An 11,819-nucleotide genomic window follows, 5' to 3' on the forward strand; every position below is an offset into this window, starting at 1 on the left:
ATGTAATTTCTTAGTTTTCTCACCTTATCTTTGTATATGTAAACATGCATCCATGTTTATCATTCCCCTTAGTGTCTCTTGATTTTTGTGTCCCCTCATAGTATTCTTCTTAAGACTTTATCTCAAACTCAAATTTCATCATTCTTTAAGTTAAAGAAGGAACAAAATTTATTTTGATTTTTCTTTCTTAGTTTAGGAAATCTCTTATATGGCTCAATAGGGATCCATCAATAACTCCTGTGTTTTCACCCAAGGTACCAGGTATTGAGGACCTTTATAAGCCACTTATCCCTCAGACATCACCCTAGCTCAAAAAAGAACAAGGTTGAATTTCCTAAACATTTAAGGCTTGTTTGGTTAGTGTTTTCAAAAATAGTTTTCTGTTTTTTAGAACAAAAAACACCCAAAATGTGTTTGATAAGAGAGTGTTTTTTGTTCCCATGTGTTCCCGTGTTTGCTAAAGCCCAGTTTTTAGAGAATAAAAAAATGGCGTTTTTCGTGTTTTTGCCATTGTTCTAAGAAGAAAAAGAAATAAGATGTTCTTTGTGTTTTCAATCAGTGTTCTTGGGCTTTCTCATCTCTTCATTGTGAAGGAAAATTTTTACACTACGAGGGAAAAATCAGAAAATGGGAAAATAAAAAAAATAAAAAAATCGATCTAACAAAAATTCAACCAAAAACTCAACATTATCCGATAATTTTTTTTAGTCATTTCCGTTTCAATATTTTTCAGGTATTTCAAGATTTATCCCCATATGATTTTTCAGATGCATTTGAAAGCCAAAACCTCCATAAATTCTAGGATTTCCCAGAAACCAAACAAAACATAAACAATAACACAAAAGACCAAGAATGCAAAAAAAATTAAAAAAAAAAGAACAGAAAAAATTAAAACAAAAATTGAAACCCCACACAGGAATCTTTACAACAACCACAATTTGGATTTTGGCCTTAGTGAGTAATGTTTTGATCTTTGAAGAGAGAAATAGTTCAATTGTCGTGAATAAAAGTTTGGATGTGAAGAAAAACAAAGACAAGAGGGAAAGAGAAATAAAGAATGGGAGAGGAAGAGAAACAGAGGAAAGAAGAAGAAGGAGAGAAAAGAGAACAGGGTTTCAATCCCTATATATATGTAAAATAAGTAAAATAGTGAAAATTAATAAATTTTTATAAATAAATTAGTTTGATTTAATTTAATTTTTTTAATCTTTTATATAATTATTAAATATAAAATAAATTTTAATTTTAAATAAAATTATAAAATATTTTTAACAAAAAATTATCATAAATATATCATTATTAATTAATTTTTATATTATTAATTACATTTAAAATAGAAAAAAAATACATCATCTATTTCTAAGTATAATGCATTACTATTTGATATATTCATAAAATCCAATAATTACTATTTACCAATTTATGATATTTTGATCATATAATATATCAATTATTGAAATCAAACATATTTAGAAATGTTTACAAAATAATCCTTTATTTGAAAAAAAATCAAAACTAATGCATAAAATTTTCAAAATGAAACATTTTTATTTTTTAAAAAGTGTGAATGTAAAAATTATTTATATATTTACAATATCAATTAGTTAAAGAAAATACTCAACTTTAAAAAACAAAACCAATTATTATTATCTTTTGTTGAATTTTATTATTTATATCTTTTTTCATTAATCGAGAGGAGTTACAAAAAAAAACATTCAATTAAAAAAAAACCAACTTTCAAACATGTTTTTTATTTTATTTGTTCTAAAACACTTTTTTTCTTAACTCAACCAAACATATTTTTTTGGGGTTTTGAGAAAAAAAAACTGTTTTTCAAAATTCAATTCCCAAACGCAATTTTGTATCTGATAACACAAAAAATTGTTCTTAAAAACTATTTTCCAAAACAGTTTTCAAAAACACCAACCAAACATGCCCTTATTCTTTTTTTTTTTTTTTTTTTCAAAACTAAGTTTAGCATGTGTAACGAGCAAGATATCAATGACTTCTAACCAATTGATTTTGGGCACCAAGGCTTGAAGGCACAAGACTGTTACTCCCTCGGATAATTGCTCAAGCTTAAATCTGTCATTTTCAAAAAAAAAAAAAATTCATATTTTTATTACACATATATTTTTTATTTCCTCCTTTTAAGCTAAAGAAAATTATCTTAATCAATATACCATAAGGGTACATGTGCTTTGTGTGTTCTTTGAGTCTTAAATAAAAATTAACCATCAAATAAAACTTGAAGGTATCCCAAGGATTCAACCTAACTATTTTTGTACTTGAAGGTATCTGAAGAAAAGGTAAGTGAATTACTACTCTAGCTCTAATTGTATTTCTTCTCAAATTCTAAAGAAATAATGCTACTTAAAGCATTCTCATGCAAAATAAACCATGAGTCACTGAGGCAAATCAAGAATCTCATTAACTAACCAAAGATAACATGCAAACTTTTGAAAAAAAATAGGGCTAATATACCTTCCCCCCTCAACCTAAATTACACAATGTCCCCAATATATAGAACGAGTGAAAAGAAGAGGGTGGAAATGTTATCTCACGATCATAGAATCGGAATGACAAGTAAGAAAAATGAATCCTGTATCAACCAATCATATGGGAAACAATATTAGAAAGCTACCAAGAAATAAAAAATAATAAAATATCCTAAATAAGAAAAGAAAAGACAAGAAAACAAAGCTTAACAATTCAAATCCTAAAAGTCTTAATGGAGAAATAAACTAGAAATACCTAAACATGAATAAATGAAAAAAAAAAAACAAAAACAATAACCAAAAAACAACCAAAACCTAATTTTACCTACTGGATAAAGGAAAATGCGTCATCCATTTGGAATCTTTCCATCAACAAGATAGAAAGTTTCCTTCTGTGGCCACACTTGTTCTTTAAGGGACTTGAGACAATGGTCTTCACCTTAAACTTATGACTAATTTTGGGATTGAGTAGGGTGATGGGGCCAAAAATAGGAACTTGTCTCTTATTTGGTTTGAACTTTCTCGTTTGTTCCTTTTACCATGATGAAATTTCAACTTATCTCTTTCTTTCATCCACTTTTCATATAGTTCTTCCTCCAAAACACCTAAGTTAATCTTCCCATTCATTCCATGTTACATTCCTTAGGAATTTTCAAAAACTTTCTTCTTTGCACTGATTCAATTAATGAAATTGAATCAACTATTGGTTCCATATTTTGCAAGATTTGGTTAGTGGGTCTTTGAATGAGAGTTTCAATTCGGCATGCTGCTTCACTCTCTTCTTCCTCATGGTCAATTTGTTGATGACTCAAGTTAAATACATTAAGCTCCAATATCATATTGCTAAGAGAAAAATGCATTACCCCATTTTGACAATTGATAAGGGCATTTGTTGTTGCTAGAAAGGGTCTTCCAAGAATGATAGACATAGAAGTTACTCCCTTACATAATGGCTCAGTGTCTAATACCATGAAATCTACAGGATAGTAGAACTGGTCAACTCATACCAACACATCCTCTACTATTCCTCTAAGTACTTTGATAGATCAATCAGCCAAAGACAAAGTCATAGTAATGGCCTTGAGCTCTCCTAACCTTAGTTGCTTGTAGATGGAGTATGGTAGGAGATTGACATTGGCTCTCAAATCAAGTAAAGCTTTCTCCACTTATGTATCCCCTATTTGCACTGAAACAATGGGACACCCAGGATCTTTGTATTTCACTGGAGCTTTATTCCCAATGATTACTTGTTCAGTAGGGAATGCCCTCTTACTTAACTTAATCCTTCTCTTTACTGTGCATAAGTCCTTAAAGAACTTTGCATAAGCGAGAACTTACTTGATCATATCGAGGAGATGGATCTTTATCTTAATGTGCTTTAGCACTTCCAATATTTCTGAGGTCTTATCCCCCACTCTCTATTTTTCAAGTGCTATGGGAAATGACAAAGGATTAGTAGATTTATCATTGTCCTTACTCACAATGATTTATTCAAATTTCTCTGATTCTTTTTCAAGTTCCATTTTTCTTCCCAAATTTGGACCATTCTCTTTGGTGTCATTGTCTTCAACCATTGGATTCTTAGGCCCTTCAAATCATTTTCCACTTCTAAGTGTGATCAATGCCTTGCATTCTTCATTCATTACTTCTGAAATTTCACATACATCTCTCTGATTTTGTTGTGGTTGAGCAGGGAACTTACCTTTCTCTTAAGATATACTTGTAGTGATTTGATTGAGAGTGGCTTGAATGTTTGAGATTGCTTGTGATGTTTAAGCATTAGTCCTTTCTTGATCCTCATTGATCATACCTTGGTGTTGGATGAATTGTGTCATCATATTTTCCAAGCTTGATATAGATGATATAATCTGTCCTTGTTGAGAACCTTGTGATGGTATTACTTGAGGTGCAAATCCTTATTTTTCATTACCTTGGTAACCTTGATACCGATTTCCTTGATGATGGAATTGATCATTATTGTTACCTCCCCATGACATATTTGAATGATTTTTCCAACCCAGATTGTAAGTGTTAGAGAATGGAGAGTTGTTCATTGGTTGTTAATAGGTTCCAATAGCATTAGCTTACTCAGAGAACATGTCTTGTACTACAAGTAGTGTAAGGCAGGAATGCATATCATGTTCCATGGACTTACATATAAAGCATGGTTGCATTGTTCCCTCATTGGCAATTTGAAACTTTTGAACTTTTTTAGCTTCTAAATCATCTAACCTCCTTATAATAGTGGCAATCTTTGCTTGGACATCTAAACCCTCTAGTAATGCATACACTCCACTAGCTGTTGCTCTGTTTACTATTCTATCTCTAGGTGGTTCCTTGACAATTGGTTTTTCCCAACTTCGAGATACCCCAGCAACATAATCAAGGAATTGAAATGCTTCATCGGGGTTTTTATTCATGAAATCTCCCTCACACATAGTCTCGAGAAGTTGTTTCATTGGTGGTGACATCCCTTCATAGAAATACTATACTAGCATCCAGTTGTCAAATCCATGATGGGGGCATTCTGTGACCATCTCCTTGAATCTTTCCCAACATGCAAAAAATTTCTCATCCTCCATAGCCTGAAATTTTAGATCTCATTTTTCAATGCACTAGTCCTATGTGTTGGAAAGAATTTTTGCAGAATCATTGATTATAGATCACCCCAATTTCTTATGTTACAGGGTCTTAAGATTGTTTAACCAAGTCTTAGCTTTATCCTTCAATGACAAGAGGAATAGCTTCATGTGGAAGATATCCAAAGGAGTGTTGGCTTCTTGAAAAATTGAAACAATGTCCTTAAATTTCTTGATGTGAGAGTATGAGTTTTCATTTTCTGTCCCCCTAAAAATGGGTAATTGAGATACCACTTGAGGTCGAATGGTAGCATGATCTTGATTTGGAGGTAGCATAAAACATGATGGTGTGCTCAACCTAGGAGGATTTAGAAACTCTTTCATAGTTCTTTGGTCATGTATAGGTGGTCGTGGCCTATCGTTTTTACTGTTGGACTATTTAGTGTCCTCCATATTTGGTTGAGATTCCTCAATTGTTCTTTCAAGTCTACCTGAAAGATCTCTTTCCCAACCAAGCATAAAATAGAAGAAAAAAAATATATGAAGAAAAAAAAATTTAAAAGAACTAAAACAAAGTATTGCACTATATCCTAGTTATGACGGTTGCCAATCCCTGGTAGCGGTGCCAATTTCTTAACCAAACTTCTTTGTTGTACCAAAATACTTAGCCTTTTTACATAACAACTTTAGTCATGAAAAACTAGAGAAAGAGTCACTACGACTTTTGTAGTACTCAAGGTATTGTCTTAAGGACTGGCTTATGGAAATTGTCAATACTAGAATAAATGAATTGTTTTTTTTTAAATCCTAAAGTGAAAAATAATATGTGAATGAAGTGAAACTAAGTAAAAGAACTGAATTAAAAAAATAAAAAATTAATTTTTAATTCAATCGATTCAAGTTTGGGGCTTTCCACAATCTAAATTAAGGTATAGAAATAGAAAGAACAAGAGTTTCTTAAGTAAATTGATCTTAGGGTTTTGGGATCCTTGGCTGCTTGCGATCAACTTGAGTTCTATAACTCAAAATTGCATCTGCAACCTAATTTTTCCTTTTTAAATAGATTCCTAAAACCATCAAATGAATGAGATTGATTACCAGTTTAAGATTTGGCTTTTTAACCCTTCTTATTCCTTATAGATTTGTTTTGAGGCAAATAACGATATAGAATACCAAGATACCTAATGATCAAGAATTACCAAGAATCAGTAGTATCGGGTAATAACCTACTGTATCATTCCCTAAACTAATTCACAACGATATGATCAAAAAAATGATAAATTGTCACCTAACCAATAATTAATCTCATTATTATAATAATTTATACATTGTCCCTCTAGGTTTCCTAGCCCTTAGGTTTTCAAGTTTCAAGCCCCAAGTTGGCTTTTTAGCCTCTCATGGGTGTGATGTCACATTCACAATCCATAATATGGTAAAAATCCATAATTTGAATAAAAAGAAACTAAAAACAATATATTTAATAAAGAAGAAAAAGAAAACAAACCAAAATTCTCGTCTTCTTCCATCTTCAATGTCAAACTCTTCGGAAAAAGATCCAAGATTTCTAAAACCTATAAATAAGAGAATTTATATAATATCATCAATTACCTAACATGTGGCACACTCTCATTGGCCACTTATTACAAAATAATTACCTAAAATGACTAAAAAAAAATAATAAAATACTGATTTCTAGTCATGTGGGGCCCACTTAGGGTGGATGGAGTGCTCTAAATGCAATTCCCAATGTAGAGGAGGAAAAACATCAAAGTGGCAATGGGTGAATTTGAAATTGGGGTCATTTCGAATTGGATTTCAAATTCATAAGTTGAGTTTCAAAATCATTTTGAAATGACCCTTTAGCTTTGTTCAGTTGTCTTCAATTGGCTATACTTCTTCATTTCAACTCCAATTTGCATACTGTTTGAGGATTTGGACCCTGACTTCCCAAGATTCAAAATGATATATAGTATGTATAAAATAGACTCTAGAAAGTGCTCCAAATTTGTCCTCAAAATCAGAGTATATGCTACAATCAGATTTTGAGTTCTAAATTTCCATGCAGTTGAATCTTGCTTCATGCCTCATTTCCCATGTTTTTTTGCCTTCTTTCTTACTCCATAATAGTCATTTCACATCTTCCAAACTCATGATATCCTCATTTTTCCTTTCCTTATGGTTCATGAGTCTTGACTTACTTATTTCCTCATTTAACCATTTTTTGATCTTTCAAAATCTAAAGTGATTCAACTTGCACCCTTTTCTTCCCTTGAACCTGAGATAAATCTCCAAAATACAAGTTAAACTCATGGATAGGGTCTTAGCATCGATTTATTCCAAGTTGGGTGATTTGAGTGTTCTTTGGTGCACAAATCATATTGAATATGTGCCATTAGAGCACATATTATGGTTTTAATCAGTTTACAAAGATAAAAAAGTGAGAAAAGTGGAGTAGTTGAAAATTCCTAACACAATAAACATTTATTTAGCCATTTCTTTTTACACTCATTCTTCATCTAATGATTTGAGGCCACTCTAGGACCCAAGTCATTTGACAATTTCCAATTTTCCAACTAGTTAAGCAAAAGAAAAAAAAAAGGTAGTATACAATGGCAAAATAAAATTTCCTAAAATAGTATTAATATGAAATGACTGCTTAGCTAAAGCTAACCTCAAAATACCATAAAATAAATAAAACTAAGAAAGCACTAGAACTTTAAATTGGGAATTTTATATAAGAGAATCCTTGTAATAGAAGATTGATTATTGTCATATTTTGTACAAAAATAGGGGCAATGATCATATCTTTAGCTTGATTTCACCATTAAAAACACCCTTTAACTAAATAATTGTATGTTATCTTGTGTATGTCTGGTTTTCTTATATTTTCTATGAATTTTTTTTTATATTTTTAGGCATATTTAATGAATAATGATGATCTTGAGATCCTCATGGGACATCCTAGATGTGAGAATGAAGGGCCTATTTAGCTGAAAAACCAAAATTGTAAGAAATTCTTAGGTGTTGATCATGTCTGACCAACAAAATATTTTGAGGTGGTTGGAGGGCTAGACATGTCCAATCAATCTAAAACATTTTTTTTTTTTGGTTTCTTCACTTTCTAAATTTAAAAATTGACCAATTTTAAGAATTTTTAGAGGTTTTTTTTAACCTAAAAAATAAATTTGAGAAACACGAGTGATGCTTTAGCACATGAAGGCACCACAAAGGCCTCACCACTTACAACCGCCCTTTTGACTTTAAACTTTTGTGATTGTAGCACATGAGAGGCCTTTTAATTGTCTTAAATAGGGAGAATGAGTTGTGCCAAAGTGGGAGACCAATTCTAGCTCATTCTTAAGCCCTTGATTTACATGAGAAAGCCTCACACATGAGAGAACTTAAGGCTGATTTGGGAAATGATATAAAAGGGCATGGGCAACCATTAAGAGGGGTTTAGATCTTCTCCTTTGAAATGGAGTTCTTACACATTCTTGATCATTTTTGGAGTTGACCTTAGGAAGAGGAGATCTTGGATACACATTCATTTTAGGTTTTCTTTGTTTTCATTTACTAAATTTGTCTTGATTTGGTTTTCTTTAAGGAGTACTTGAATTTTTTCCATATTCTTGATTCTTGCAATTTCATATTGATTTAAGATCTCAATGTTCAGTTTCTTGTTCTTCATTTCATTCTTTCAATTTAGTTTCCTTTCAATGTTTATTAAGTAGTTATTTAGGGTTGAGTAAAGGGAGCCAACCCTAGGACTTTCCATTTTTCCATTAGAATTTGCCCTTTCATTAATAGTTATTTTTAATTCAAAGTAATCTATAAAGAGAATCTCATTCATTCAATATAAATCACCTCATTTGAACATTTGACAATTGGGGATTATAGGTCTAATAGGGTATCCCAAGCACTTAATGGTAAAAACATTTTGACTTAGGACAACCTTAATTAAGCCCTAAATTCTCCAATTGGAAAAATGGTTGAGATATTGGGCTCATGAAACCACTAAATTTTTATACCTCATTAGAGATGGAAGCCTAAGGCCCCTATAGGATATTCCAAGCACTTACATTTAGACTTGGAACAACCCCATGTTGTTAGGATAGAGCCCTTAAAAGCACGACATTATGTAATAAACATGTGAATTTTATTATTTATTTAATAAAGTTCTAGTTCACTTTTATCTATCCTATTTCCATGCATTATACCTTCTAAGCACTCTAGCCTACATCTTTTGCATTATATGTGACTTGGGTGCATTAGAAGTTGCATGCAAGATCCAAGTTATGGGTTCCTTGTTAATAAACGATTTGTTCATAGTTAGAGGTTGTAGTGCACTACCTACTAATTGGAGGGAAGGTTGGTCTTGGCTCTTAGGATGAGTTTCCTATGGTGAGCACACTAGTATGTGTGGTTACATATTGAACAAAACTTACAGTAGGTCATGATGTAAGGCTATCAAGTGGTCATGACTTTAGCAAGTTGTTTCATTGTGTTGTCTCTCAACCTTGAGAGAATAATGATCTTGGACTAAAGTTAGTAGTGGCTTTGACCTACGGGTGAGATCGTAAGTTAATCATATATTCCCTATGGATTGGGTCACTGTTGATGGAAGCCAGTAGTAATAGGTATTCTTAATAAAGGCACCATGATGTCTCATGAGAATGAGACAATGTGTCCTATTGGGTGATCCTAAGGAGGTGTGTTCATGAAAACTATGGTCATAGTGGTTCCTCAAGTAGAATTTGACATTAACTCTTGTAGAGTTAAGGCATGTCGATTAAACACACAATAGGAGGATCTATAACTTAAGGATTATAAATGTAGTCTTAAAAGGCTGATAACTTTCACCTTGTTAAAATTAGGAAACCAGTTCATGAGGAGACTAAATGCAATGGATAATAGGTCACAAACCCGAGCATGTAGTGTCTTGTTCTTATTTACATAGGATATTGGAGTTTAGTTGATTGTCTATAGTAGAATGTTGAATCAACTTCAAAATTGGAGTCTAAGGGAGCTAGTAGTATTATGGGTCCCAATGATCCCAACTCTAAGCTCACATACCTTGTTAGCAAGAGTTATGAAGATTGAATTGACTCTAGGGTCACTTTTGTGCATAAGGGCGTTTCGATAATTAACAAGGTTGCACAAAGGTAATTGAACAAGGTCTTTGGATTGGGCTAGTTGATTAATTAGTAGGTCTTGTTTGGTTAATTAATCAATTAAGACCAGTTTTGGGTTAGATTAAGTGACCTAAGCTCTTAATGGCCTCAAGTCACTTAAGCCTAATAGGGAACCTTATAAATACCTCTTAGGGTTTAGGGCTTCCATAGTGTTTCTTAGAGAGTCCTCTTCCACCTCTAAAAAGAGATAGCCATAGCCTCCACCATGTCTTTCATCCCCATCAGAAGTATGTTAAGGTCAAGTTTCAAGTCCTTGAGCAAAAGACTCTGGGTTTACGAGACTTTTATGACTTTGTTTTTCATCTTCATTACATGGATTCAATTTGGGAGCATCCAAATCTAAGGTATGTTTTTCATTAACACTTTTTGAATTTGTATCAAGTTTAAAAAGGTAATTTTTTTGTTGTGCATATGCTAGGAACCATGGATTGTTTTGTTCCCTTACCCTGAATCATATAGGTGTAAGAAAAACTACCCAAGGCCTCTAGATCCAAACAACAGAAGTAAAAAAAAAAAAAAAAAAAAAAAAAAAAAAAAAAAAAAAAAGATTTTTTTAACAAAATAAGATCTAGAGAAAATCCATTAGAAAACTTTACCTTTGATTTGGATATTCCCAAATCAATTTCGCTCAGTGAAGATAAAGAATGAACAATCTAGAAGTCTCATACACCTAAGATCTTCCACCCAGTGACTTGAACCACGATCTTGACAGTCTAAAGTATGGGTTTTATAAGGGAGGAATCCTAGGCTCTCTCTCTTTCTCTCTTTCTCTATGAAGATGGAAGACAACTATGTCTCATAAGGTTATGGAAGCCTTAGCCCCTAAGGGGATATTTATAGGGTTCCCTTACTAGGCTTAAGTGACTTAAGCCTATCAAGGCTTGAGTCACTTAATCTAACCCAAAATAGGTTCTCATTGATTAATTAATCACACAGGACCATCTAATTAATCAATTAGTCTAATCAAGATAATTGGTTCACTATCTTTTGTATAACCTTACGTAATTACCAAAATGCCCTTATACACAATAATGAACTAAGAGTCAATCCAACCTTCATAAACCATGTCATCATAGTATATGAGCTCAAGCTGGGGACCACTATAACCCATAGGAGTATTGGCTCTCTCAAAATCTAATTTTGAAGTTGATTCAACATTCCATTAAAAAAAATCAACTACAATCTAGTACCCCATGTAAATAACAATAAGATGAAGCTCAGGTTTATGACCTACTATCCACTGCATGCATACTCCCCATGAATTGGTGTCCGTAATCTAAAAACATAGTGTTATTACCTATCAAAATTACCTCTCCAATTCTTGAGTTACAAATCTCACTTATTATGTGATCAATTGACATATTTAGCTCCAAGGAACATATTTCAAATTTCCACTAAAGGAAATATTATGACCATAGTCTTCTAGATCACATGTCCTTTGGATCACCCAAGGGGACACATTGTCTCAATCCATGAGATATCATTGTGCTTGTATTGAGAATACCTATTGCTACCAACATCCATCAATAGTGACCTAATCCATAGGGATA

Source organism: Vitis riparia, chromosome 8, assembly GCF_004353265.1.
Source record: "Vitis riparia cultivar Riparia Gloire de Montpellier isolate 1030 chromosome 8, EGFV_Vit.rip_1.0, whole genome shotgun sequence".
NCBI classification, from domain to species: Eukaryota; Viridiplantae; Streptophyta; class Magnoliopsida; order Vitales; family Vitaceae; genus Vitis; species Vitis riparia.